The 27,182-nt window shown below is 44.2% G+C and overlaps 1 long non-coding RNA gene across 1 annotated transcript; it reads right to left on the bottom strand.

Moving 5' to 3' along the window:
- On the bottom strand, positions 1 to 24,362 carry LOC128932062 (uncharacterized). Its single transcript, XR_013535257.1, has 3 exons — positions 21,893 to 24,362; positions 21,161 to 21,246; positions 1 to 2,615 (listed from the first exon to the last, which is right to left on the bottom strand). It is a non-coding gene; the product is annotated as an uncharacterized LOC128932062 (long non-coding RNA).
- Positions 24,363 to 27,182: the final 2,820 nt, after the last annotated feature.

Raw genomic sequence — 27,182 nt, 5'->3', positions numbered from 1 at the left:
CAGAACACCCCTGTGGAGTAGGTTCAACTGCCAAGATCCCAGATGGTGACTTCGACCTCACGCAAAATCACTCCCTTCCTCAACCCACCTGTGCCTTATCCAATCAGGCGCCAGTCCCGTGATTCCACCTGAGAAATGATTCCAGAATTCAGCCCACCTTTCCGTCCTCACTGTCGTTGCCTTAATTCCAACTCACAACCAATCAAATCCTGACTGTGACCAGAACATTCTACCTGGCTTTCCTGCCGTTAGGTGATACCTACCTTACCTGCCTTGTGCTATCCTCTGCTCCATTCAAAAGCATCCTTGCCGTGGCTGCTGGAGAGAACCACACGTCAGAGGAGGCAGGGAGGGGGGAAGCAAGAGGTGGAGGCAGAGAAGAGGAAAAGAAAGAGAAAGCGTCCATGTTGCCTCTGCTCAGAGAGCCTTGCTAGCACCATGCTGCCCATAAAACAGCTGCCAACTGTGGTCACCTTTGTTCAGCACTTGACTCAACATGACAAAATTCGATCCAACATTATGAAGTCAGATTTCATATAAGTATTTAGATATTGGGCTTTTCATAATAAATCTAACTGGCCCTGGACATGGTGGCTCATGCCTGTAAACTTTGGGAGGCCAAGGCAAGCAGATGACCTGAGGTCAGGAGTTCAAGACAAGCCTGGCCAACATGGTGAAACCCTGTCTCTACCTAAAAATACAAAAATTAGCCTGGCATGGTGGTGGGCACCTGTAATTCCAGCTACTTGGGAGCCTGAGGCAGGAGAATCGCTCGAACCAGGGAGATGAAGTTTACAGTGACCCGAGATTGCACCACTGCACTCCAGCCTGGCAACAAGATCGATGCCGTTTCAAAATAAATACATAAATAAACAACTAACTGGCTTATAGCACTGTGTCTTTAGTCTTCCATGGAATGAATCCTCTGGAGCCAGGTAGTGACCACTGCTTTGAGGAGTCAGGTGCCTTACAGTCCTGCAGTTTTTCACCTTTCTCTTTTTCTGTACGCTGGCCAGCCTCATACCACCTGACCCTGAAAGAGTTTCCAACCACTGAACCACAGGCCAAAATTCAATCCATTAATGCGCCCACAAGACCCTGTGTGAATGGCTCCTATGCCCCGCCATGGTCTCTACTCCCAGCCCTTCTCTTCATCCCCATCCTTTCTTCCACCACTAATAACAGTTGACTCACAAAGAAATTGTTTCAGACCTGAACCTAACCACCACTCAAATGCCATGGTTGTTTTAGTTACTTAAATCAAGGCAGACACACTCCATTCAGAGAGGTCTTCCCTTTGGCTCAATAAATCTCTCTTCAAATCGCTAATGAAGTTGAACTTGCTCTGGACACTGCATTTCAGGTTTATGAAACTACTACTGAAGCTCTTCATTTAGTTCTCAGGAGTGCACTACTCTGAAATGATGCTAATAGAGGGAGACTCAGTTGCTGACGGACAAAGACACACCTAATTTATTTAAAAACCCCTAGGAGAAGTGCAGTGAAGCTCACCCAGTAAGAATGAGGTTCACATTCTTAGAGCACACACGCACACACACACACACAAACCCTTAACTGTCTCCTCGACATATATAATTATTATACATAATGATTATTTTGCTCCATGGTAATTAGCTAAAAATAAAAGTTGGCCCTATAATCTACTGAGTTAGGATGATTTTTGTTAAAACTAGATAATTTTTCGTGTTTTATTAATTCTTTCAAATGGTAAAGTCTACTTGATGCTTACCCCTAATTGAGTGTTCCTTTTTTCTTTTTTTTTTTTTTTTAACTTTTCTGTGGCCCAGATTGGAGTGCAGTGGCTCAGTCTCGGCTCACTGTAACACGTCCGCCTCCCGGGTTGAAGCCATTCTTCCACCTCAGCCTCCTGGCTTGCTGGGATTACAGGCGCATGCCACTAAACCCAGCTAATTTTTATTTTTAGTAGAGACAGGGGTTTCACTATATTGACAGAGCTGGTCTTGAACTCCTGACCTCAGGTGATCCGCCCGCTTCAGCCTCCAAAAATGCTGGAATTACAGGAGTGAGCCATGGCGCCCTGCCGTGTCTCCCTTCTTTCTTAGTTAATAACATAATTTCAACTTGGTGGGGAGATGAAAACTACATTTCCCAGCCTCCTTTGCAACAAGGCATGGCCATTTAACAGACCTCTGGCCAATGAGATGTCAGAATCATTGGTTGGGGGGTTCCCCAAAAGCTCCTTAAAGGTGATAGCATGTAGGAGTGCAGACTTCAGTGATTCCTCTGCCCTTCTCCCTGAAAGACGTTGTTACTATCTGCTACCTGGAAAACGACGTTCAGGGAAAGATTAAAAAAAAATCGGGCCTTAAAATCCACACCACATCAACTCCTGCAGCTACCTACCTCTAGGTAGGTACCTCTGATTTATACCTCTGCCTCTAGCTCTCTACCTCTAGACTATGCAAAAAATAAGAAACATAAATCTTACCTAAGCTTCTGGTATCTTGGTTTTCCATTATAGGCAGGCAAACTATATTCCGTTCAAAGTATATTTGAACAACTGAACAAATGCACGCATTTTTCCAATTGGCTGACCCACTCAAAATCACGGGCAGGTACTAATTAAGAAACAGCTGTAAATAATAATAATTCATATTATCTCAAAATTCTTAATGTGCCATTTTACCATTTTCTGCCTTTTGATCTACATACAATCCAACATGAAATTTATCAACTACACATGTAAAAACAGTACGAATCATCTGCAAAATTTCAACCCAAAGTTTTATTTCCATTTTGGCCTAAAGCAAGATGTTCCTTGTGGGGGTGGGAGGCCCTCAATTTCCCACCTTACTCTGCATGACTCAATCTGAATGCATCCCATTGGCATTCTGGACTTTTCTATAATCTCCTTTCCTTAATAAATTCAAGATTGCTCCACAAATCACCAACAGCTTATAATAGCGTTACTGTTTCTGGGCTAAATCAGGGATGCAGCACTGGCCAGTAGCAATGTCTATGGATTATCTGAGTAATTGCTTCAATTCCCCACTTGTTTCTAAGCGAGTATAGGCCTCACCCCCGGGCATGGCTGAACATCACTCATAGTCAAACCGAGAGTTTCAACGCTAAATGTGACAATGTGTGCTATATCTGTTTTCTCTCTAGCAGATTATTCAAATACCATCTAGCTGAAGTCAAGCTGTCCCAAAGCCCACTGAATCTTTGCCCCAAAGGTCCCTGTAGGAGCCCTTGAAGAGCTTCTTTTGCTATACTGTAATCTCTTTCTCAGTGAGTATGTGATGATTGGATGCTTTCAGCCCAATTCTTTTCTCCTGCCTCATGTCCCCTAGAGATCCCAATGGCTCCTTATAAAAGCCATATGTGTCTTATCTCTTCCCATGCAGTTGCTCAAACCAGAAAGCAGGCTGGAAAACATTTCCCCAACTGTACTGTTTTTCATCATTTCTTTCTGACACCCTCAGATAACTTGTTAGCATATTGTCTTTCTCTATTCAGTGCAGCCCTCACCGGGGTTTTGGGGGCTTAATGACATCACCCAGGAATTTGTAATTAGAAACAAAAATGCCTCTTTCAAAATCTATTAACACTGGGAAAGGGCAGAAAAAACACTTTTAAAGTTGCTGGTACAACCCCAAATGAATGAGGTCTCTTCGGACCAGACAGAAACACTGCCAGCTTTCAGGACGCTCCCAGGAGAGCACTGGAAACAAGTCACAAGTAACCTTTCAGGCTGCTGTTGCCAGTGCCACATGCAAGGGCTGACACCAGGACCTGGGATTGGCCTTGAACATTTTTTTTTTTTTGAGACACAGTCTCACTCTGTCACCCAGGCTGCAGTGCAGTGGCGTGATCTTGGTTCACTGCAACTTCTGCCTCCCGGGTTCAAGCAATTCTCTCACCTCAGCCTCCTGAGTAGCTGGCATTACAGGTGCCCGCCATGACTGGCTAATTTTTGTATTTTTGTAGAGATGAGGTTTCGCCATGTTGGCCAGGCTGGTCTTGAACTCCTGACCTCAAGTGATCCACCCACCTCAGCCTCCCAAAGTCCTGGGATTACAGGTGTGAGCCACCATGCCTGGCCAGCTTGGACATTTTATAGGAAATGTCGCTGCTCTCTTGACTCTCCCTGGGAGAAGTTTTGTTTCTCGAAGCTCCTGTAAGTCTCCTAGAAGTGGTGTGAATTTCTGCCTCTGTGGAGACTGAGCCCAGTGACTTTTGGTAACTGAATTTTTTTCATTGAATAAATTGAAGGGCCTCTCCCAACAAGCCTGTTCCTGGGATCTTAACTGCTGTCAATGGGGGTTATGGTGTGTTCCTATGAATAAAAAGACCAGAGCTTTACTGTCTGATACATTAGCCGCTAGACACAGCTGACTATTTAAATGTAAACTCAGAATAACAAAAATTAAATGAAGTTAAAGATTCATCCCCTCACAGTTGCATAGCTGCATTTCAGGAGCCCAGTAGCCACATATGGGTGGTAGTTACCATATAGGACATGAGAAGCTGGGCACAGTGGCTCACACCTGGAATCCCAGCACTTTGGGAGGCCGAGGCAGGTGGATCACCTGAGGTCAGGAGTTCAAGACCAGCCTGGGCAACAAAAGCTTGTCCCTACCAAAAAATAAAAAATTAGCCAGGCATGGTGGTGGGCACCACCAGCCAGGCATGGTGGTGGGTGCAATCCCAGCTTCTCAGGAAGCTGAGGCAGGAGAATCACTTGAACTCAGGAGTTGGAAATTGCAGTGAGCCGAGATCACACCACTGCACTCCAGCCTGGGCGACCGAGTGAGACTCCATCTCAAAAACAAACAAATAAATAAATAAATAAATCATATAGGACAGGACAGATGCAAAACATTCATTATCATCCTAGAAAGTTCTCTCTGAGCAGTGCTGGACTAGGTAGTCGGATTTGCCTGGGACCTTCCTGGACTATGCCTGCTGTCTACCAATAGCAACCTCTTTCACTCTCAAAAGTGTCCTGGTAATTCAGCTACCCTCTCTGCCCACTGGGCGACAGTCTTTGCCAGGACTTCCCTGAAACCCAAAGCTCTTTGTCCTGATGAATAAGTTGGCAGTGTCCAGCAATCTCCCTGCTTTTTTTTCCCCCGTTGATTCCGTCTCACCTATCAAAAGCAACAATTTTTGGAACAGAAAAAAAAAAAAAATCCAAGCGGAGAAGTTCATTTCTCCTCAATTGAATGATTTCTTTGTCAGCGGTTTCAGTTTTGTTTTGTATTTCCCTTTGCCTAAAGCAGCTCGGATGGGCGCCCTTTGCCCTGAATCATGCCCATAGATCACAGGAAGGAGGCCCTCCAGGCTTCTCCTGAGCCCTCCTGGCCGCCCTCCTCACCTCCCCATCCTCCCCTTCCCGCCTTGCCCAGCAGAGGGCATCTGAGTTTAATAGTCTCAATGAAGAACATGTACACAATCACTTAGGATTTTTTTTTTCCTTTCTTTCAGTGATACTTTTTCTTTGTGAGCAGCAATTGAGGTGCCAGCTAATACAGGTCACCTGAAGGACAAGCTGTCAGAATCGGAGCTCAGAGCCGCCAGCTTGTTAGGGAACCGCACACTCAGCCCCCACCCAGCTTGGGACGCCCAGCGGGAGCCTCCCTTGCAAACACCAGCAGACACCATTTTGCAGAACTCTTTAGAAACGCCAGTTAAACTGTGTTAGGTGCAACGCATGCAGCCAAGACGGGCACGGAGAGCAAGGGGGTTGGTCCATGGAAAGCAAACCTCCTGATGTTGGGATTGCTCTTGCTAGGGGCTTTGTAAACAGCCTTGAATCTCACACTTCTGCCAGGCAACAAAATGGTGGTGACTATTTAAAAAAAAAAAAAACAAACTCAGGGGTGGGGGAAGGGAGGAAGATGGCACCAGGTACCAGAGATGGACTTTTATGCAGTTTTCTTGGGCTGTCCTTTACTAACAGTTATTCTCTCTTTTTCTCTCTTCCTCTCTCTCTCTCTCTTTCTTCCCCCTCCCTCCCTCTCTCTTATTCTCCTTGCTATATTGTCTGCAGTAATCTTGCTCCTCCTACTGAAGGGGGCCAAAGACCCAGCTAATTTGACTCCAGCTCCCCCTCCTCAGCCTTGCAGATTCCTTACTAAGCATAATTTCTTATTTGTTTCTACATATCTTAAGGAGTGACATGCTAAGGCAAGTGATGAGTTTGGGTTATCTTGTTTGCCTGTTTTGGTGCATTGAACATATTTACAAAAGGAAAGAGTTCCTTTCTAGATAGGTGTTATATGCTCTAAGATTCCCGGAAAACATGTGGAAAGGGCATGAAATGGAAAATGTGCAATATGACTCCACTGCACCTTTTAGGAAGAAAACAAGCATTGAGGCTGATCTGCTGGGCTCTGGTGGGAGTGTGGCCATGAGCAATTTGTGTGACTGCTGCACGTTCGTTTCCCTTTTCTATAATCATCTCACCTTCCTGAAGGAGTAAGTGAGACAGTACAGTAAAGGGCTAAGCACAGTTGCATGGCACAGCTTTGGTGAATGGCAGCTGTTACTGTTTTATTACGTCTTTGCTTCAAGCTTTCTCCCTGGGCCTATAGCTTAGCTTCTGCACACAAATGCTTGATGGAGAGAGCTCTGTGTCTGAAGCCAGAAATTCTACAGCAGAGGTTTCGCTCCACCTCACCATTGATTTCCTTTCTGTGATTTTGTAAGTCATCACTTTGTGATGCAGTTTCTCTCTGTATGAAACAAACGAGTATTTTTACCACCCCTTCTGAGACTGTTGATAGAACACACTCGACAAACGTTTACAGCGCGCCTGTGAGGTACTGAGGAATGGGGAGAAATCCATACCTAACCACCACGCAGCCCAGAGTGCTCAGGGCAGCGCCAGTTTTTGCCGAAGTGTTAATAGCCCCTCCTCTCACTCCCCCCAAGTGTCTTCGATGGGATGGTTAGTTATAAGGTCACCCTACAGAAAACAGAACACCAGCCTGGAGAAGTTCAGAGTCAGGGTGAGAGAGAAGACTGTGGGGAGAAGGTGGGCACCAGAGACCAGATAACCAGAGAGATAACAGATAGATACATAGTTAGATAACAGATAGATACATCGTCATAGAGATACACAGAGAGATAAGACAGATGATAGATAAGATGCATAGATGATACATACATGCATACATACATACATACAATATACATAGACAAGTAGATAAAGATAGATAGGTACAGGCAGGCATGGTGGCTCAGGCCTGTAACCCCAGCACTTTGGGAAACTGAGACAGCAGGATCACTTGAGTCCAGAGTTCAAAACCAGCTTGGGCAACATAACAGGACCCAGTCTCTATTAAATAAATTTTTAAAAGATAGATAAGTAATAGATACATAAATAGATGACAGACACAAAGATACATAATACAAACATAGATGATAGATCAATGGAAAATAGGTAGAGGATGGGTAGATAGATGGTTGATAGATACATACATACGTATACATGAGTAAAGATAGATAATAGAAACATAAACATAATAGACACATTAGATACATGATACATACATATATACATACATCAATAGATAGAGGATAGATGGATAGAAGGATGGATGGATGGATGGATGGATGGATGGATGGATGGATGGATGGATAAATAGATGCCTGGAGATTAAGAGAAGGAGGCCTGGGAGAAATGAAGCTAAATGAAGCTTCATTTAGCTGAGAAACTGAATGACCACAGGCCTCAGTGTCATCTCTTTGAGTCACTGCTGCTTCATGGGGAAAGCAGGGACCATCGAATCAGGCCTGTTTCCAGGGCGTGTACCTAATGAAATGACAGGTACCTGAGCACCTGGCACAGGATTGCTCAACCTGCAGCTAAGGCATAGCAAAGAAGGGGTTCACCTCCTCCAGAAACAAAGAGGAACCCTCAAAAGAAAACCATCATAATGCATAGAGTTTTGTGTCATTTCCAAACATATATCTTATGCTTTATTATCTTTTTCCTTTGAATGTCCCTTGGGGTTGGGGAGAGGACCCCATCATCAAGGTACACAAAGACCTCTCAGATGGCCTTGCAAATTGTCAGGGCTCGACCTGTCTTTCATTTTTAGATTCTATCCCATGTCAGGAAGTAACTACACAGCAGGCCAGGAGAGGGCGAGGGCTGGGTTGGAAGACGAGCAGCATTCGATGGGAGCAAGAATGACGGAGTGACAGCTCCTGCCACAGCTGGGGACAGGAGATAAGAAACAGAGAGCACAGAAAGCAGCCTTGAATATAAGAGCCCCAAACCTCCGTCTCACACATGGATACACACAGCAGAGAAGGATCCAGGGCTGGCCAAAGGAGAGCTGGCTCTCATTTTATAAACATCTGTATCTCCTGCTCCACCAACTTCCTAAATGCCTTCTTCAATGTTTGTCATTTCTTCTCCTAAGAAATGACGTCAGCCAGCACCTGCTGCAAAGGGGCATCCCAGGATGTGCAATTGAATCCTCTGGCAACACCATAAGGTTGGCATCATTATCCCCACTGCCTCCCCCACCAAGGAAAGAGCTGGGGAGATGAATGGCTTGATGTCCCACAGCCAACCTAGCCTGCAGACCCAGGGTGGGAGCTCCCCTTCTGAAAGGCTTTCCTGCCACCTGGAGCTGAGATTTGTCTCGCCTACTTCTTAAAGCAATAGCTCCTCTTACCACTCCTTCAAAATACCTCTCAAATCCAGCTGCTCGTCATTACCTGCCCCCTGCTATTATCCTAGTCTAAGCTACTCACACCTCTTGGTTCAAGACTACTAGAGCCTCCTTTCTCATCCCTCTGCTTTCTTGTCATCAACTCATTCCAGTGCCTGGTTTTGTCCCTGAAAGTGCCATGTCCCAGGAAACCCCTCCATCTCTGGTAAATCCGGATGACTGGTCACATTCTCTGCTGCCCACTTGCCCTCCTCCCTGCAATCTATTCTCTGAGAAGCATCAAGGTCATTTTTTTTTTTTTTAATTTTTTATTGGATTATAGGTTTTGGGGTACATGAGCAGAGCATGCAAGACAGTTGCGTAGGTACACACATGGCAGTGTGCTTTGCTTTTCTTCTCCCCTTCACCCACATTTGGCATTTCTCCCCAGGCTATCCCTCCCCACCTCCCCCTCCCACTGGCCCTCCCCTTTTCCCCCCAATAGACCCCAGTGTTTAGTACTCCCCTTTCTGTGTCCATGTGTTCTCATTTTTCATCACCCACCTATGAGTGAGAATATGCGGTGTTTCACTCTCTGTTCCTGTGTCAGTTTGCTGAGGATGATGTTTTCCAGATTCATCCATGTCCCTACAAACGACACGAACTCATCATTTCTGATTGCTGCATAATATTCCATGGTGTATATGTGCCACATTTTTCCAATCCAGTCTATTATCAATGGGCATTTGGGTTGATTCCAGGTCTTTGCTATTGTAAACAGTGCTGCAATGAACATTCGTGTACATGTGTCCTTATAGTAGAACGATTTATAGTCTTTTGGATATATACCCAGTAATGGGATTGCTGGGTCAAATGGAATTTCTATTTCTAAGGCCTTGAGGAATCGCCACACTGTCTTCCACAATGGTTGAACTAATTTACACTCCCACCAACAGTGTAAAAGTGTTCCTTTTTCTCCACATCCTCTCCAGCATCTGTTGTCTCCAGATTTTTTAATGATCGCCATTCTAACTGGCGTGAGATGGTATCTCAATGTGGTTTTGATTTGCATCTCTCTGATGACCAGTGACGATGAGCATTTTTTCATATGATTGTTGGCCTCATATATGTCTTCTTTCGTAAAGTATCTGTTCATATCCTTTGCCCACTTTTGAATGGGCTTGTTTGTTTTTTTCCTGTAAATCTGCTTGAGTTGTTTGTAAATTCTGGATATCAGCCCTTTGTCAGATGGGTAGACTGCGAAAATTTTTTCCCATTCTGTTGGTTCAAGGTCATTTTTAAAATGTAAAGCGCATTGTCTCATGCTGCTTAAAATCCTCCAGGAACTCCCCGTCATCCTTCCAACAAAACCTAGCCTCTTTAACAGGGTGACAATGATCTTGATGACATGGACCCTGGCCAAAGCTGAAGCAAGGGTGCTCAGGGCAGGGAAGTGTGCTAGAGTTGGAGGCCCTCCCTACAAAGGCCACCTACGAGGGCCACCACCGGTTCTGAATTTGTGAAGACCTGCATCATTCAGTGCTCCCAGACCTGTACCCACTGACACGTCTGTATCTCTCTGGGATCCTCTTTCACGCCCTGACCTGATGGCCTCTGTCACTCCTCACCGTCCTTGCTTTCTTCACTCCAGCCACAATAGCTTCTGGCCAAGCGTGTTCCCACCTTGTGGCTTTTCCCTCTTGATATGGCTTGACTGTGTCCCCACCAAATCTCAACTTGAATTTTACCTCCCAGAATTCCCACGTGTTGTGGGAGGGACCCAGGGGAAGGTAACTGAATCACGAGGCCCAGTCTTTCCCATGCGACTCTCCTGAGAGTGAATAAATCTCCTGAGATCTGATAGTTTTATCAGGGGTTCCGCTTTTGCTTTTTCCTCATTTTTCTCTCGCTGCCGCTATGTAGGAAGTGCCGTTTGCCTCCCACCATGATTCTGAGGCCTCCCCGGCCACGTGGAACTGTAAGTCCAATTAAACCTCTTTTTCTTCCCAGTCTCAGGTATGTCTTTATCAGCAGTGTGAAAACAGACTCATACACTCTCCCTCCCGGTGGCTCAATCCCCAACCCACACAAGGCTGTGTCCTTCTGTCCCACATGCATCCATCACTCTCCCTGTTGTATTTTTCTTCCCAGCACTCACCTCTACTTGGCAGATACACCTTTTCCGTAATTATTTGGCATCTCTCTTGCTCACTAGCTCCACAGACATGTGACTAGTCTAGCATGGTCCGAGGACCCAGGACAGTTCCTGACACATCGGTACTCCGTGAATACTTGTTAGGGATGATGGGTGGATCTCAGCGTTCTGTGCTGCTCTTTGATCCCTTCACTCCACCTGACTCTCTTCCACCCATTATCTGTCTTATTCTCATTCTTTTCCACATCTTGTTATTCTCCTCTTAGCAATTGCCACTTCCCTCTTCCTCATAAAGCCACCAAAAGAGGAAACAAAAAGAAAGAAAACTCAACATGCTGAAATACACTTGTCTTTCCCAATCTTGAAATTGGAGGTTTGAGTGCCAAGGCAGGTGCTCTCAACGGCTCATCTCAGTGAAGCCGTTTGAAACCCTCTGCAGGTGGTGCTCCTGGAAGCCCTGCGGCAGAGGGTCTTCACAGTGTGCTCGTGGCCACACAGCTAGGAAGTGGCAGCCGCCACTGCAGCCACACTGCAGTCTGCACCGCTCCAACCCAAGCTCGTCATTTCACTCCATGCCCTGTGGCACTACTCAGTTAGGTCTGGGTCGGGATTTTAAACCTTCTTTGCTTAGACTTTGTTAGATTCCAGACTTATTTTTAAAAGCAAAAAGATGCCGGGTGCAGTGGCTCACACATGTAATCCCAGCACTTGGGGAGGCTGAGGCGGGCAGATCACTTGAGGTCAGGAGTTCGAGACCAGCCTGACCAACAGGGTGAAACCCTGTCTCTACCAAACTACAAAAATTAGCCAGGCATGGTGGCAGGCACCTGTAATCCCAGCTATTCAAGAGGCTGAGGCAGGAGAATCACTTGAATCCAGGAGACAGAGGTTACAGGGAGCGCAGATCGTGCCACTGCACTCCAGCCTGGGTGACAAGAGCGAGACTGTCTCATAAAAAAGAAAAGAAAGAAAGAAAAGAAAAAGAAGATGGGCAGGGTGCAGGCTCATGCCTGTAATCCCAGCACTTTGGGAGGCTAAGCCAGGAGGATCACTTGAGGTCAGGGCTTTGAGACCATCTTGGTCAACATGGCAAAACTAAAAATACAAAAATTAACTGGGCGCGGTGGCAGCCACCCAAGCAACTTGTAATCCTAGCTACTCAGGTGGCTGAGGCAGGAGGATCACTTGAACACAGGAGGAGGAGGTTACAATAAGCCAAGATCACGCCACTACACTCCAGCCTGGCCGACAGAGCAAGACTCCATTTCAAAAAAAGAAGAAGAAAAAAGAGAAAAAAAGAAGCACTATCATCCCTAAGAAGCAGCTAAATCAAGTACCTTTATCCATGATTCTCAAATTTAAGTATACATAGGAATCATCTGAAGAGGTGAATTCCCTAAGCCTCGGTGTCTGTAAAGCATCTATAAACAAGGATACTAACAATAGCTACTTCCTAGACTTACTGTAAAATTTTTTTAAGTTTTAAATGTGTTTTAACCAGGAGCCTTTCCATTGCAATGGCAGAAACCTCAACTCAAACTGGCTTAAGCAAAATAGGAATTTATTGACTCATATAACTTAATGATCCAGGAGTTGATAGCATTAGGCATTGCTAAATCTAGGGAGCTCAGATCGTATCCACTCTGCTCATTTTCTTTTTCTGCTTTCCTCTATGTTGGCTTCATTCTTAGCTTGGCCCCTCTCTGTAGCAGACTCTGATTACTTCACAGTTACCTCTTCTCAGTGTTAAGTCCCAGAAAAGATAAAAACATTCCTATAATTTTTTTTATTTTTTTGAGGCAGAATCTCAGTCTGTTGCCCAGGCTGGAGTATAATAGCGTTATCTTGGCTCACTGCAATCTCTGTCTCCTGAGTTCAAGCAATTCTCCTGTCTCAAGCCTCCCAAGTAGCTGGGATTACAGGCACCCACCACCAGGCCCGGCTAATTTTTGCATTTTTAATAGAGACGGGGTTTCACCATGTTGGCAAGTTGGTCTTGAACTCCTGACCTCATAAGATCTGCCCGCCTCAGCCTCCAAAAGTGCTGAAATTACAGGCATTAACCACTGTGTCCGGCCAAGTGTGTGTGTGTGTGTGTGTGTCTGCGTGTGTGTGTGTGTGTGTGTGTGTGTAGAGAAAGGGTTTTGTTATGTTGCCCAGGCTGGTCTCGAACTCAAGCAACCTGCCTGCCTTGGCCTCCCAAAGTGCTGGGATCCCAGGCGTGAGCTGCTGCATCCAGCCTCTTGATCAATAATTTCAATGAAAGTCCGGGGCTCAAGTCTCATTTGATCACTTAGATCATTTATGAACTGATCAGTTTGCCAAGCAGGGAATCAATGTTCATCCCTGAAGTCAGAGCGAATAGTTGGCGCCCTAAAAAGCACATGAGCTGAAAGTGAGGGTGGTAGTTAGCCAAAGGAAAATTAGGGAGCTTTTACACAATGAAGGGAAATAAATGTGTGAATACAAAATCTATGGATGCCCACGACATGTGGCCTGGTACACAGTAAGTCCTCAATCTATGTTATCTTTTAAAGGGAGCCCCTGACCAGAGGGCAAGGAATATTTGGGGATCCCTGAAGCTCCAGAATCACACCTTTCAGCTGGTGGTTCTTTACCTTGGCAGGATATCAGAAGTTCTTGGAGAGCTTCTTCTAAACACCCCCATCTGTGTCCCAAATTCAGAGGTTCTGATCTGGGGTGGGGGTCTCCACAGCATCGGGTGTTAAATCCACCCAGGAGAATTTCATGAACTGCCAGGGCTGAAAACTACTGTTCTAAGCTAATGCATTTGCTTGGCTGGTACCCACAGACTTCTTACCCATAGCACCAAATCCTATAAGACCTAAGGAAGTATTAGGAAGTACTAATTACATGTGAAGCCTTAATGTGGAATTTGAAAATCTCCCGAAGTTATTTCTTCCAATGTCCTCAATGTTAAAACAGGACTTTGGTGATAGCTTTAAAAATGCAAAATAGAACTGAGCTGTGTGTGTAACATGTGCATGTGTGCTCGTGTGCATGCCCACATGTGCCTGGTGTTGGTGGTTAATTCAGCAGCACAGATGACTCAAGAGCTTAACTAATGTCGAGTCATGGCATCTTGTGTTTTCAAATATCTTCCTCCCCTCCCCCTCCTTGTCTCATCCACAAACATTGGATGAAGCATTAGAGGTATTTAATGCCACCAATGATGAACAGATAGACATCACCTGCCTCCAGATGTGATATCCTGAGGAGGATACAACATCCTCTATGCCCCACATTTCAGCAAAGAATGCATAACCTACACCTAATCATGAAGATACATCAGACAAACTGAAAATGGGGAACATTCCCTCATAACAGGAGAAAGGTGTAGTCTTTGAAAATGCTAATATCATAACAGACAAAAAAAAGCTGTGAGAATGTTCCGGGTCACAGGACTGCACAAACAATTATGCAGATAGATATTAAGATATTAACAGATAAATAAAAGCAATACAGGTAGTTTTATACTAGTTCTATATTTGTAACTTTTTTGATGTTTGCACTATTTTCTTTCTCTGTGTGTGTGTGTGTGTGTGTGTGTGTGTGATTTTTTTGTTTTGTTTGTCTTGTTTTTTTGAGACAGAATCTCACTCTTTCACCCAGGCTGGAGTGCAGTGGTGTGACCTCAGCTCACTGCAACCTCCGCCTCCCGGGTTCGAGCGATTCTCATACTTCAGCCTCCAGGGTATCCGGGATTTCAGTCATGCACTACGATGCCCAGCTAATTTTCGTATTTTTTTAAGTAGAGACAGGGTTTCTCCATGTTGGCCAGATCTCAAACTCCTGACCTCAAGTGACCCACCCGTCTCAGCCTCCTAAAGTGCTGGGATTATAGGCATGAGCCACTGTGCCCAGCCTGAACTTATTTTCAAATAAAAGGTGTTTTAAAAGCTGTGGACAGAGAAATACTATAAACAATAAACAGAAGATTCATTTAGTTGAAGTGTGGAAATACACTTCATGACTCATCAAGATTAAGAATTGTAAACACACACACACACAGACACACACCCCATCTATCAAAACTCATTCTTCATTCTAATACAGTTCCTATTTGCATACAGGGCAGTTCAACAGTCAAAATGTGAAGTACATCTATCCCTGAGCATTTTCATAAATTTCCCCCAGATTAGGGGGCTCACAGGAAGTTGCCAGATGACACAGTCACACCCCCAGCAGTTTCTCAGGACTCTAGAAATTTCTGAAATACAGGCCAAGCACTCACCCTTGCCAGTAAGTTACAATGAAGCAGTCATATAGTAGAATTGATTATGTAACCCACAGCCCATGGTATCCATTGCCCCTTAGAGTAGAATTTAAATCTTGACCTGGGCTCACAAGGTCCTGCTTCAAGTCTAGTCTCGGGTCATCCTTTGGACTTCCTGGAGAAGATTCTTCCGTATCAGCCTGCCTCCTGGTCTTGGACTTTCCCTTTCTTACCTCGGGGCTTGTGCACCTGCTGTTCCCTCTCCTGGAAAGCTCTTCCCCAGGCCTTTGCATAACTGCCTTTGAATCATATAAGTCTTAACTGTCATCCAGCTCTTTATTTTGCTCATAGACACGACCGCTAAAAGGAACTTTTTAAAACTTGGATTATTTCCTCCACGCAAATTTAGATTCCTTGAGGGCAGAAACCTCACCTGAACATTTCCCACTGTGCGTAGGCTCTGGGCACCATTTCTCCCTGCCTGGAGCGCTGTTCCCATTGTGTGTTCCACAGCACACCCCTAACCCCATACATATGGTTCATACTCAAGTCTCACCAGCTCACAGTCCTTCCAAGAACACCCTCCTGCTCCTTTCTTTGCTTGATTTCTTTTCACAGAACTTGCTACTAGTCACTACACACATACACACATACACACACAATCACACAGAGTATATATCTGACAAATAACAATATATATATTTCTGATTACTTTTTCCACTGCCTCCTTCCCCCAGCCCCCAATAGATTGCAAACTCTATAAGGGCAGGGATTTTTTTTTTTTTTTTGACATGGAGTCTCACTCTGTGGCCCAGGCAGGAGTGCAGTGGTGAGATCTCAGCTCACTGCAACCTCCACCTCCCAGGTGCAAGAGATTCTTCTGCCTCAGCTCCCAGGTAGCTGGGACTACAGGTGCCTATCACCATACCCCACTATTTTTTGTATTTTTAGCAGAGACTGGGTTTCACCATGTTGGTCAGGCTGGTCTTGAGCTCCTGACCTCAAGTGATCCACCTGCCTCGACCTCCCAAAGTGCCGGAATTACTGGCGTGAACCACTGTGCCCAGCTGGGGATTCATATTATAAATGTATGCCAACATGTAAATCCAAACACCTGAATCCCAGCACGCAAATCCAAACCTGGCATGTAACAGATGCTCTGAATGAATCGCTGAACAAATGGGCAGAGCTGTATTCATGTTGGCATTCCGTAAATGGACGTTGGAAAGAACAAAATTGGAAGCCTTCAACTAATTGAGTTTAATTAAGACTTACCATAAATCTACAATAACTAGGACAGTGTGTTGTTGGCATAAGATTATATATAGAAATCAATGGAACAGAAAGAAATATACCCACAATAATATGATCAATTGTTCTGTATGAAGGTACCAAGTTTATTTCATAGGAAAATGGTAGTCTTTTCAACAAGTGATACTCCAACAATTGGTCATATGCTAAAAGTCTATGTTTTACTTCACAAGAGACACCAAAGTGTTTGTCAAAGTGGCCGCGCCATTTTGCCTTCCCAGAAGTCCCAATTGTTCCACATCCTTGCAAACATCTGGGATTATCAATCGTTTAAATTTTAGCAATTCTAGTGGGAGTGTGAAAATATCTCACTGTGGGTTTTAATTTGATTCCCTAATGACTAATGGTGTTGAGCATCTGTGTATATGCTTATTTGATATTCTAATTTCTCTTTTGGGTGGAGGTGTCTGTTCCAGTATTTTGCCCATCACAAAAATTATTTTGGGCCAGGTGCAGTGGCTCACGCCTGTCATACCAGGACTTTGGGAGACCAAGGCAGGCAGATCACAAGGTCAGGAGTTTGAGACCAGCCTGGCCAACATGGTGAAACCCTGTCTCTACTCAAAATACAAAAATTAGCTGGGCGCAGTGGCGCGTGCAGGTAGTCCTGGCTACCCATCAGGCTAAGGCAGGAGAACCACTTACCCGGGAGGCAGAGGTTGCAGTGAGCCGAGATCGTGCCACTGTACTCCAGCCCAAGTGACACAGCAAGACTCCATCTAAAAAAATAAAAATAAAAATAAAATTGTTTTATTGAGTTAGAAGTTCTTCACATGTACATATTCCATATTAAACCTTTTATTATTTATAGGCTTTGTAAATATTTCCCCAGACTGTGGCTTGCCTTCTCATTTTCCTAATAGTTAACTTTGAAGATCAAAAGGTTTTAATTTTCAGGAGACCAATTTATCCATTGTTTTCCTTTATGACTGGGGATTTTGTGTCCTAAGAAATATTTACTTAATCCAAGTCACAAAGACTTTTTTTCCTATAGTTTCTTCTAAGGGTTTATGTGTTTATCTTTTATGGTTAGGTATGTTAACTCTATGATCCATTTCAAATTAATCTTTGTTGTAGGCCATAGGTAATGGTGGACATTCATAATTTTTGCATACTGATTTCCAATTATTCAAGTATCACTTGTTGAAAAGACAACCATTTTCCTATGAAATAAATTTGGTACCTTTATACAAAACCAATTTATCATATTTTTGTGGGTATATCTCTTTATGTACCATTATTAAGAATTCTTAATATATCCAATATTAATTCTTAATATATCTAATATTCTTAATATATTTCTATATATAATCTTATGCCAATAACACACTGTCCTGGTGATTGTAGATTTACGGTAAGTCTTAATTAAACTCAATCCCAGGTATTACCTAGGAAAAATAAAAATGTACATCTACACAAAAACTTGTACATAAATATTTACAGCAGCTTTTTTCATAGCCAACAACTAGAAAGAGCCCAACTGTCCATCATCTGGTAAATAAATAACAAATTGTGGTCCATCAATTGGTAAGGGAAGGAATTATTAATATACTCAAGGATAGGGATGAATCTCAAAAACATGTTCCGGAAAGAAATATATGATTCCATTTATATGAAATTCGAGAAAAGGCAAATTTAAAACAAGACAGCATTGGTACATTGTGATGTATGTAAATTACATGTCTATAAAACACGTTCATGTTGAATGACAACGGAATGTTTTTCTGTCAAATATGATATTTCTTCACTGTCTACTGCCGGAAAAGCCCAGCCACTCTGCAGCTGATGCTGGTCTGGGCTGACATTCTTGTTAAGCAGTTGGGTCATTATAACCTCCCCTGGCGCTGCTGGAGGACAAGTACTAATGATGACCAACATTCATGCCTTGACCCCACCACTTCCTTCAGTCTTGAACCCGTCGGGATCATTTGACTCAGTCACTTACCTCATCCATAAAATGGGGTCATAGCTTGTTTGGGGGAGGGTGAAAGGAAGTTACATAGAAAGTATGATTAAGTACAGCTTAGTTGATCCTCAGTATGAGCAATTTCTAATAATAGCATTTATTCTAATATTGGGCGTTTATTCATGTGTCCTTCTGTTCTAAGCTCTTTAGAGACATCTGAAGCTTCCTCTTTTTTTTTTTTTTTTTTTTTTGAGACAGAGTCTTGCTCTGTCACTCAGGCTGGAGTGCAATGGCATGATCTCAGCTCCCTGCAACCTCCACCTCCCGGGTTCAAGCGATTCTCCTGCCTCCGTCTCCTGAGTAGCTGGGATTATAGGCGCACACCACCAGGCCCAGCTAATTTTTGTATTTTTAGTAGAGACGGGTTTTTATCATGTTGGTCAGGCTGTTCTCTAACTCCTGACCTTATGATTCACCCACCACGGCCTCCCAAAGTGGTGGGATTACAGGGGTAAGCCACCGCACCCGGCTAAAGCTTCCTTTTATTCTCCTTTTACAAATGCAGATTCAGGATCAGGGAGGTGGTGGGACTTGAGGTCGCTAGAGGTGGGATTTGAATCCCAACTCTAACTCTAGTGGGATTCAAATCCAGGCCAGCCTGATGGCATCTCACAAGTGCTACTGGAATCTAACACAGTTCTTCTTTCCCCTTTCGTGTTTTGTTTTGTTGTTGGGTTTTTTTTTTTTTTTTGATAGGATCTCCCTCTGCAGTGGCATGATCATGGCTCACTGAAGCCTTGACCTCCTGGGCTCAAGTGATCCTCCTGCCCCAGCCTCTCGAATAGCTGGAACCACAGGCATGCACGCCACACACCTGGCTAATTTTTGATTGTTTGTAGCGACAGGGTCTCACTAATGTTGCCCAGGCCAGTCTCAAACTCCTGGACTCAAGTGCTCCTCCCAACTCTGCCTATCAAAGTGCTGGAATTACAGTCACTGAGGCAGTGCGCCGACCTCGTTTCCCCTTTCTGACTCTTCACTCATCAGGGAGTCATTTCCTTTATCTAGTAGATTCTTCAGTGGCTCTCCTACCCACTGAGTTCTCCACCCGCTCTATAGCACATCCTTTATTAGTGTCTTTTTAAAAAAATATCCAATCATTTGGGAAGCACTGATGGCCAGAGAGGCCTTCCTGACCACTTCCTAGCTCCTTCCTTGCTCATTGCTCTTCATTGCATTTGCCCCCTCTAACATTGTAGAGTGGGTATTTTTGCTTATTATCAACATACACATAAACCCCACCCCCTTTATCCTCTCACCTCTCTGTCTTCACCACCTACCTCATTCCCTGTGCTCAGGAATCATCTGCGTAAGGTGATTTTTCTCACCACTTTATACCTAGTACCTAGACCGTTCACACGGAACTGATGTGATCACAAAGTTTTAGAAGAAACTTACAAGGCCATCGTCCAACACTTACATCTTTATAGATGGGGAAATCCGAAGATAGTAAGTGATTTCCCCCGTGCTCTCACAACTGGTTGAGGCAAAGCCACAGAGCAAACATTGAATTCCCTTGGGTCCCCATCACGTTAGCATTCGTTCCGTTACACCACACTGCCCTTCTCTTCCAGGCCAACTGAGGCAGGAAGCACAAGACACAACCTAATCATGTTTTTAAATCTTAATTTTTTTTGGCCGGACGCGGTGGCTCATGCCAGTAATCCCAGCACTTTAGGAGGCTGACGCAGGCAGATCACCTGAGGTCAGGAATTTGAGACCACCCTAACCAACATGGTAAAACCCCATCTCTACTAAAAATACAACAAAATAGCCAGATGTGGTGGCACGTGCCTGTAATCCCAGCTACTCAGGAGGCTGAGGCAGGAGAATCGCTTGAACTCAGGAGGCAGAGGTCACAGTGATCAGAGATAGTGCCACGGCACTCCAGCCTGGGCAACAAGAGCAAAACTCAAAAAAAAAAAAAATCTTAGTTTTTTTATTAACTTAATGTCATCTGTAGGGTTGGCTGTGAAGAGCCAAGGGACATGTGGCCTTGTCCTCATATTGACTTTTGATGTCATCTCCAGAAAGATTGCATGAACTCATAGGAATGCATTCATAATAGGACAATTTTACACTTATGTACCCATCCACAGATCATGCTGCCTCTAGCTCATTCTAAGATAATATGTTTATTAACTTCATAGTCTTGTATACAGCATGATGTCCTTGCAATGAACAGTAATTTTGTTTGTGTATTCTAGCTTTTATTCTGTTCAATATAACACTGAAAATATTCCAAGGAGACCAGTGGTGACTTATGCCTGTAATCCCAGCACTTTGGGGGGCCAAGCCTGGAGTACCACTTGAAACCAGGAGTTCAAGACCAGCCCGGGCAACATAAGGAGACCCTGTCTCTACAAAATATTTAAAAAAAAAAATTAGCCAGGCATGGTGGGACCTGCCTATAGTTCCCAGCTACTCAGGAGGCTGAGGTGGGAAGATCACTTGAGCCTGGGAGGTCAAGGTTGCAGTGAGCCATGATGCAACCACTACACTCCAGCTGGGGTGACAGAATGAGACCCTGTCTCTGAAAAAAAAAAAAAAAAGAAAGAAAGAAAAATATTTCATAAATTTAGGTAACCCCTATTTTGGCATCTCTTCATCTTTATGTCTTGAAATGCCAGATGCCTCACTGAATGGGCGCAGCTGTGTCTCTCCCAGCTTCTGTGTGGTTCTGGGCCCTGCACCGGTTTAATGTCCATATTCTTGGGGATAGATCCCTACTGGACTTGCTTCCTGAGGGCACACAGCTCTCTGGAAAGCTGGAAAAGGAAGACAGTCCTCTTAGGTACTAGCACTAACAAGGAACGATGATTATGCAACCAGCTTACAAAATTTTCCTTTCGCATCTCTAGACGACTCAGCCTGTCCCTGGTTGCACGGTGTTCGGTGGATGACTTGGCATGAAGCATTATATCTACAAGAAAAACAAGTCAAAGGCTGAAACCTCCAATGGTGAAATCAGCACTCACTCAGTGGGAAGCCACAGGAAGTATGTACCTGGCTGTACCGGGGCCACAGGATTATGGGGCAACATCCCACATGCCAGAGCATAACATAGAGTCTCATTAAGGACAGATATTTGGGAGTGTATGTTTATCAAAAACTCAGATGTGTGAATGGCCATCACAAATGGGAGAAAGAACTGTTAGCCAACGGGTGACTCAGGGGCTGAGTCTGTACCTCTGTTATGAAAAGTGATTGTTAAAAAAATTGTTTGCACTCATCACAGATATCAACATTTGAGGGCATTGGCAGATTCCAACTTATGCCATAAATAACTATTCAATTACAATTGGAATAGCTTAAACAAATTTTCTGTGATGAAAGCAGGCCAATTCCTCAAAATAAAAGTCCAGCCTGGCGCACAAATGAGCCTAAACTCTTGGTCCTTGGAATAATGAGTTTTCTCTTCTGCAAAGTTCAGTCTCTAACCAAAGTAAGTATTTACCTGTACGTTTAGAATTCAGATCAAAAGGAGGAGGATAAAATAGCCAAGAATGCTTTAGTTGCACTTGACAACGACATAACTCAATCTTGTTTAAGAATGAAAGGGAACCTACCACTTTTTGTAACTGAAGCATCCAAGTTTACTGCTGACTTCAGGCACAGCTGGATTCAGGTGGCAAGAAGGGTTATCCGGAGTGTGCCATTCTCTATTTCTTGGATCTCCCTTCCTCTATATTGCCATTACTTTCAGGCAGGCTGTCTCCATGTGAATGGCAAAGCGATCGTCTGTAGCTTCAGGCCTAGATGATCCCCACAGCTGGTGAGTCCAAAAGAAACCAAAAGACACATACACACACACACACACACACACACACCTTTTTTCCAATAGCTCTCACAAAAGTCCCAGACAGAATCCCTCTGACTATACTTGGAACACATACCCAGCCAGAACCAATTCTCCTTTTGGCCATTTTATACATATGCACTTGATCACTGTGTCCACCCATTGCTGCCGTGAGGATTCTTTTCAAGTCTCTTTAGGCATCCGCATAAGGGCACTGTGGAGTATAGAGATGACCACTTCTTTGAATACTCTAATAGATGTAAAGTTGGCTTGCATTTAGGTGCCATGGTACAGTATAAGAAAAACATATGCCTTTGTAAATTGCACTTACTCGGGAGGAGGAGGACACTCCCTTCCTAAGGGAAGAGCAGGTACCCCACACCCTCCCAGCTCAAGCTTCCTCTGGGACCTGCACATGTAGAAACTGGCAGGCCCCACTAATATTGGTATTTCCCTCTCACTCCTACTGTTACCCCCGCCACGCTTGGGATGGCAGAGTTGGAATCACATCCATTCAAGAAGCTTAAAGACGCGATTTCTCTGCACTAACGAGAGGGACAGAAGAGGGAAAAGCAAGGAACGGCTTGAGTGAGCTCTGAAGCCCCACCTGTCACTCCACTAAATGCCAGCATCATCTGGTCTCATTTAGTGGGTGGAGCAAATTCCTGCCCCCAGTATCCCCTCCTGAACCTGCAAGGTTGGTGGGAGAGGGAGACCCTCCCCAAAGGAGGAGTCCTGTTGTGTTGAGAGTGATTTCAGAGACCTCAGCCAGGAAAGGCAAATCAAAATAACCATCACATTCCGCCTCCTTCTTCCTTTACAGAGGAATGTTCCCTGGCACTGGTGCCGCAGCTTCGTAAATTGCATGCCGTAGATTTCAGGCCTTGAGAAAATCTTCACACTAGCTAATATGACCAGCATTAACAGAATTTCTTGGAGCTTATAATAACAAAAAAAGCTCATTGACAACTTCCCACTTTTATTCCTGGCCCCCCTTCTCTTAGCCTTAAATTATTTTTAATAATAAATTTTTATTTAAAAAAAAAGAGTGAAGCATTTCATAAGATCTTGCCCAGTTTTTTTTTTTAACTGTAATAGAATAACGTTTTAGCGTTGGAATATTCATTCAAACAAAATCTCCAGATCTTTACATCCTGAGTCTGCGAGGGCTGGACACATGTCCTTGCTAATTATCAACCTCCTGACCCAGCTCAAGGCATGGGATTAAAAACTGCTTTGGAATTTGAACTCACTGACGTTCATCTGAGTCAGCTACTCTGAACTCGCGTCTACTATAAGGACCTGGGCATTTCCTTCTCCCATTTCCTCAGGACCTGGTCGAGAGTGTTCCGGGGAAGGGTGTCACGAACATACTTGCAATAAAAATAATCAAACAAATGGAGAGCATGCCTATTTCCGGAATTAGATTCTTTTGATAGTAAAGGAAGCAGATGGAAGAAAGGGCAGGGAGAAGTCAGGTAAGTCCAATATTACTATGTCCACACGCTTAGATTTCACTCCTGTCGGGGGGGGGGGGTGGCTCGTTGTCCCTAACAATGGCCCTTTTAGCTACGGACTACCGGGAATGACTAACGTTTTTTCTAGCCTGTCAGTGAGAACTACCACTATATATTGCTAAGTATTTCCGTACAAAATTCACTTGGAAAGGATATTGTTTCAAGCCTGGACAAAGCTCATATTGTCGTGTTCCAGCTCCAATTATTTTAGGCAAGGAAGGGGAATTTCCACTGCTCCCTACAATCCGTTTTCAGCCTTTAGCTCTGAGTAACAACTTCCTTGTAATCTGTCACAGCCCAGGTTATTTAACAGCGAAAAAAAAATCCCCTGATATTATGCATGAAATTCTTAGCCAAGCAAGCCACTTTAAGAATGCTTCGGTTAGCTCAGGCAGGAGTAAAGACGTGACCTCATCCAGTGCAGAGAATGCAGGCAACTTGATTCTAAAAGGAAGAAATGAAGTGAGATAGAACACAAAGCTAAGAGTCATTTAATGTCAATGCTGATGATAATAGTAGCTCTCATTCATAGCATATTTACCATAGACCAAGCACTAGCCCATTCAAACCCCTTATTGCCCTGGTCTTATTGGCAAGTTTATCATATGTAAGTTTTATTTTCAAGAGTCAATTAATGTATGTTAAATAAATAATGGTACAGGTGGCAACAGATATGGCAAAAGTCCAAAGTAATATGCAAATGACAATTGGGAAACATTACCTGAACACCACCATTTCTATAAATAAATAAATACACCATCATAACAAAGAAAGTAAATAAAATAACCATGTATTGACATTGAACTTTAATTAGGTGCCAGCCATCATACTAAACATTTTATACGCATTAACTCTAATCCTCACAAAAGCCCTAAGAATTGGGAAATATTGCTGTCCCCATTTTACAGACATGGAAACTGAGGCTTATATTTGCTAAGTCATTGGCTCAAGGTTATATGGCTAAAGTGGCAGAGCTGGGATTCGATCCCACTCTTGCTAGATGCCAGAACCCAGGCAGATGTTACTGTGGCGTTATTGCCACTGTGTCAAGGACGGTGAGGGATTTCAGCAACACTCAGTCTGGATGATGCCACACACTCCTCCAGGCAAAGGAAACACCCACAGGCCACTGAAAAAGAAGCCACTTCCTGTCCCTGCAAAGACAGAATATCACCGTCCTTGAGTCAAGTTCCTCACCATCTCTGGGCTCAGCCTCTAAGCTAAACAATTTATCTTTGGAGTGACAGGTGATGACTTAGTCACCCGAGCTCTGCCCTTCTCCATTTTCCTATAAACCAGCTGTGTTTCATGGGTGATTTAGAGCATAACCTCAGAACACATAGGCTTTTACGGGACAAGCAATAATTGGGCACTGCAGAGAAGCTGTCATGCCTCCCTCTCCCATCCCCCAACCCACTGGCAGAGCTAACAGCTCCCAGCTGCTTTCATTCAGCAGACCAGAAGCCAATTCACCTGGGAGATTATCTCCTCACTCTTAAAGAGGCCAGCCCATGGCCAGTAACTGACTGTTCCAGGGCATGAAAGGCCGGTCTTTTGCTTCAACAGGAGCTAATGCTGGGGTGCAGTATCTGCTCCCGATATGGGCAATGTATATCCCCAAGGCATCAGGCTGAAGCTAGACTCCAGTTGACAAAAACCTCTGCTTTGCTTCTTTTCCTACCTTGTCCTGCTTCCTTGGTTCCCATTCCCCTGGCAGCCTTCCCTCCCTAAACCACTGCCCCTAAACCCCCATCTCTAGGCTGCTTTCACACCCAAGACACCACCCACCATGTGCCACCATGACAAGCACTGGAGATGTGTGTTAACTAAGTGGGATCTTTGAACCCCAGGAGCTCATTCTAGTGAAGGAAACAGTTACACAAACCCAATAGAATAGAGTAAGAATTATAACAAAACATGCGTTCTTTTTCATCTTTCTCTTATTTTAGTACTTCTGTGTACCCACGCCTATGATAAACATTATTCAGGCCTTGTTCCATTTGATTCTGAAAACAAATCCATGAAGGAGGCACTGCAATTAACCCTTTTCATGGACCAAAAAAAACCCCAGGTGTTCAAAAAGATTAATTAACTAGCCATTAAGTATAGAAATGGTACTTGAACCCATTTCTCTTTAAATTTCCTTGCTCTTTTACAGGGCGTCTTTCCCATGTCTTGAGATCAGCTGTCAGCAAACCATGCTCCCTAGGCACTGCCTGTTTGTGCAAATAAAGTCTTACTAAAACACAGTGAGGCCAGCTCGGTGGCTCATGCCCGTAATCCCAGCACCTTGGGAGGCTGAGGCGGGTGGATCATGAGGTCAGGAGTTCGAGACCAGCCTCACCAACATGGTGAAACCCCATCTCTACTAAAAATATAAAAAATTAGCTGGGCATGGTGGCATGCGTCTGTAATCCCAGCTACTCAGGAGACTGAGGCAGGAGAATCTCTTGAACCCACGAGGCAGAGGTTGCAGTGAGATTGCTGAGGATTGAACCCAGAGCTGAGATTGCGCCACTGCACTCCAGCCTGGGCAACAAGAGCAAAACTCTGTCTTAAAACACACACACACACACACACACACGCACACACGCACAGCCACAGCCACAGCCCCAGCCCCTATGTCTATGACTGTGTTCGGTCTATGAAGGCAGAGGTGAATGGCTGACACAGAGCCTGGAGAGCCTGCAAAGCTGAAAATCTTGACTACCACTCCCTTTTTATGGCTACAGTGGTAGCCAACCCTCCTCTACTTGATGAGCTTCTGTTCTTCAGCCTCAGCAAAAGAAAAACCGGGAATTTTCTTCCCTCCAAATCAAGGTTCTCCATTCAACTGCCCCCTACAGTAGAGACTCTGCTCCCTCACCCTGGGTCTGGGAGAATCTTATTCATTCTACTGAGCTCCCATGCAGCATTTGCTGGAGGACAAATTCATGTTATCTGATTGGCCCGCATTCCTCTTGCTGTTTCACCTATTGACACTTTAAAAGGAATTCTATCATTTCCTCAACGGATTATTCCTGTTGCGAGCCACAACAAGGAAGCTTCCTCTTGAGATTTCAGTCTGGAATCCTCATTGTTCAAATATATGCCATTACCTTTTAAATCATCTCCAAAGAAGTTCCTCTTCTAGCCTTTTATTTCTGGAATTTCCATGCTTGGAAATGGTGATCACCTCCTCCCAGGGTTTTCTGCCACATGGCTTTCATAGTCTGAGCTCTTTTCATCTTTTCCCACAAGTTAGTCACTTCTTAATTATGTTTTATTGCCCAGTCCTTGAACTGTGTCCAATCTGTATGCATACTGGGGTGATTACAATACAATGTGTACCAATAGCCTGACTGAGAGGAAACATACTCAGACCATCCAGGACCAAATGACCAACTGACAAAAGCCAGCAGGCTATTCTCTTTCTGAAGGCTCCTTCCAGTCACCTGAATTTTCTGGATGTGTTATTCATAGCTTGAACTGGCTATGTTTATTTGGTACCATAAGTCTCTGATTTTTAAATGTGCAAACAACCTTTCTGCAAAGCAAGTTTAT

The sequence above is a fragment of the Callithrix jacchus genome, chromosome 5, assembly GCF_049354715.1.
Source record: "Callithrix jacchus isolate 240 chromosome 5, calJac240_pri, whole genome shotgun sequence".
NCBI classification, from domain to species: Eukaryota; Metazoa; Chordata; class Mammalia; order Primates; family Cebidae; genus Callithrix; species Callithrix jacchus.
The sequence above is the reverse complement of the archived record's forward strand: the minus strand, read 5'-3'. Positions and strand labels throughout refer to the sequence as shown.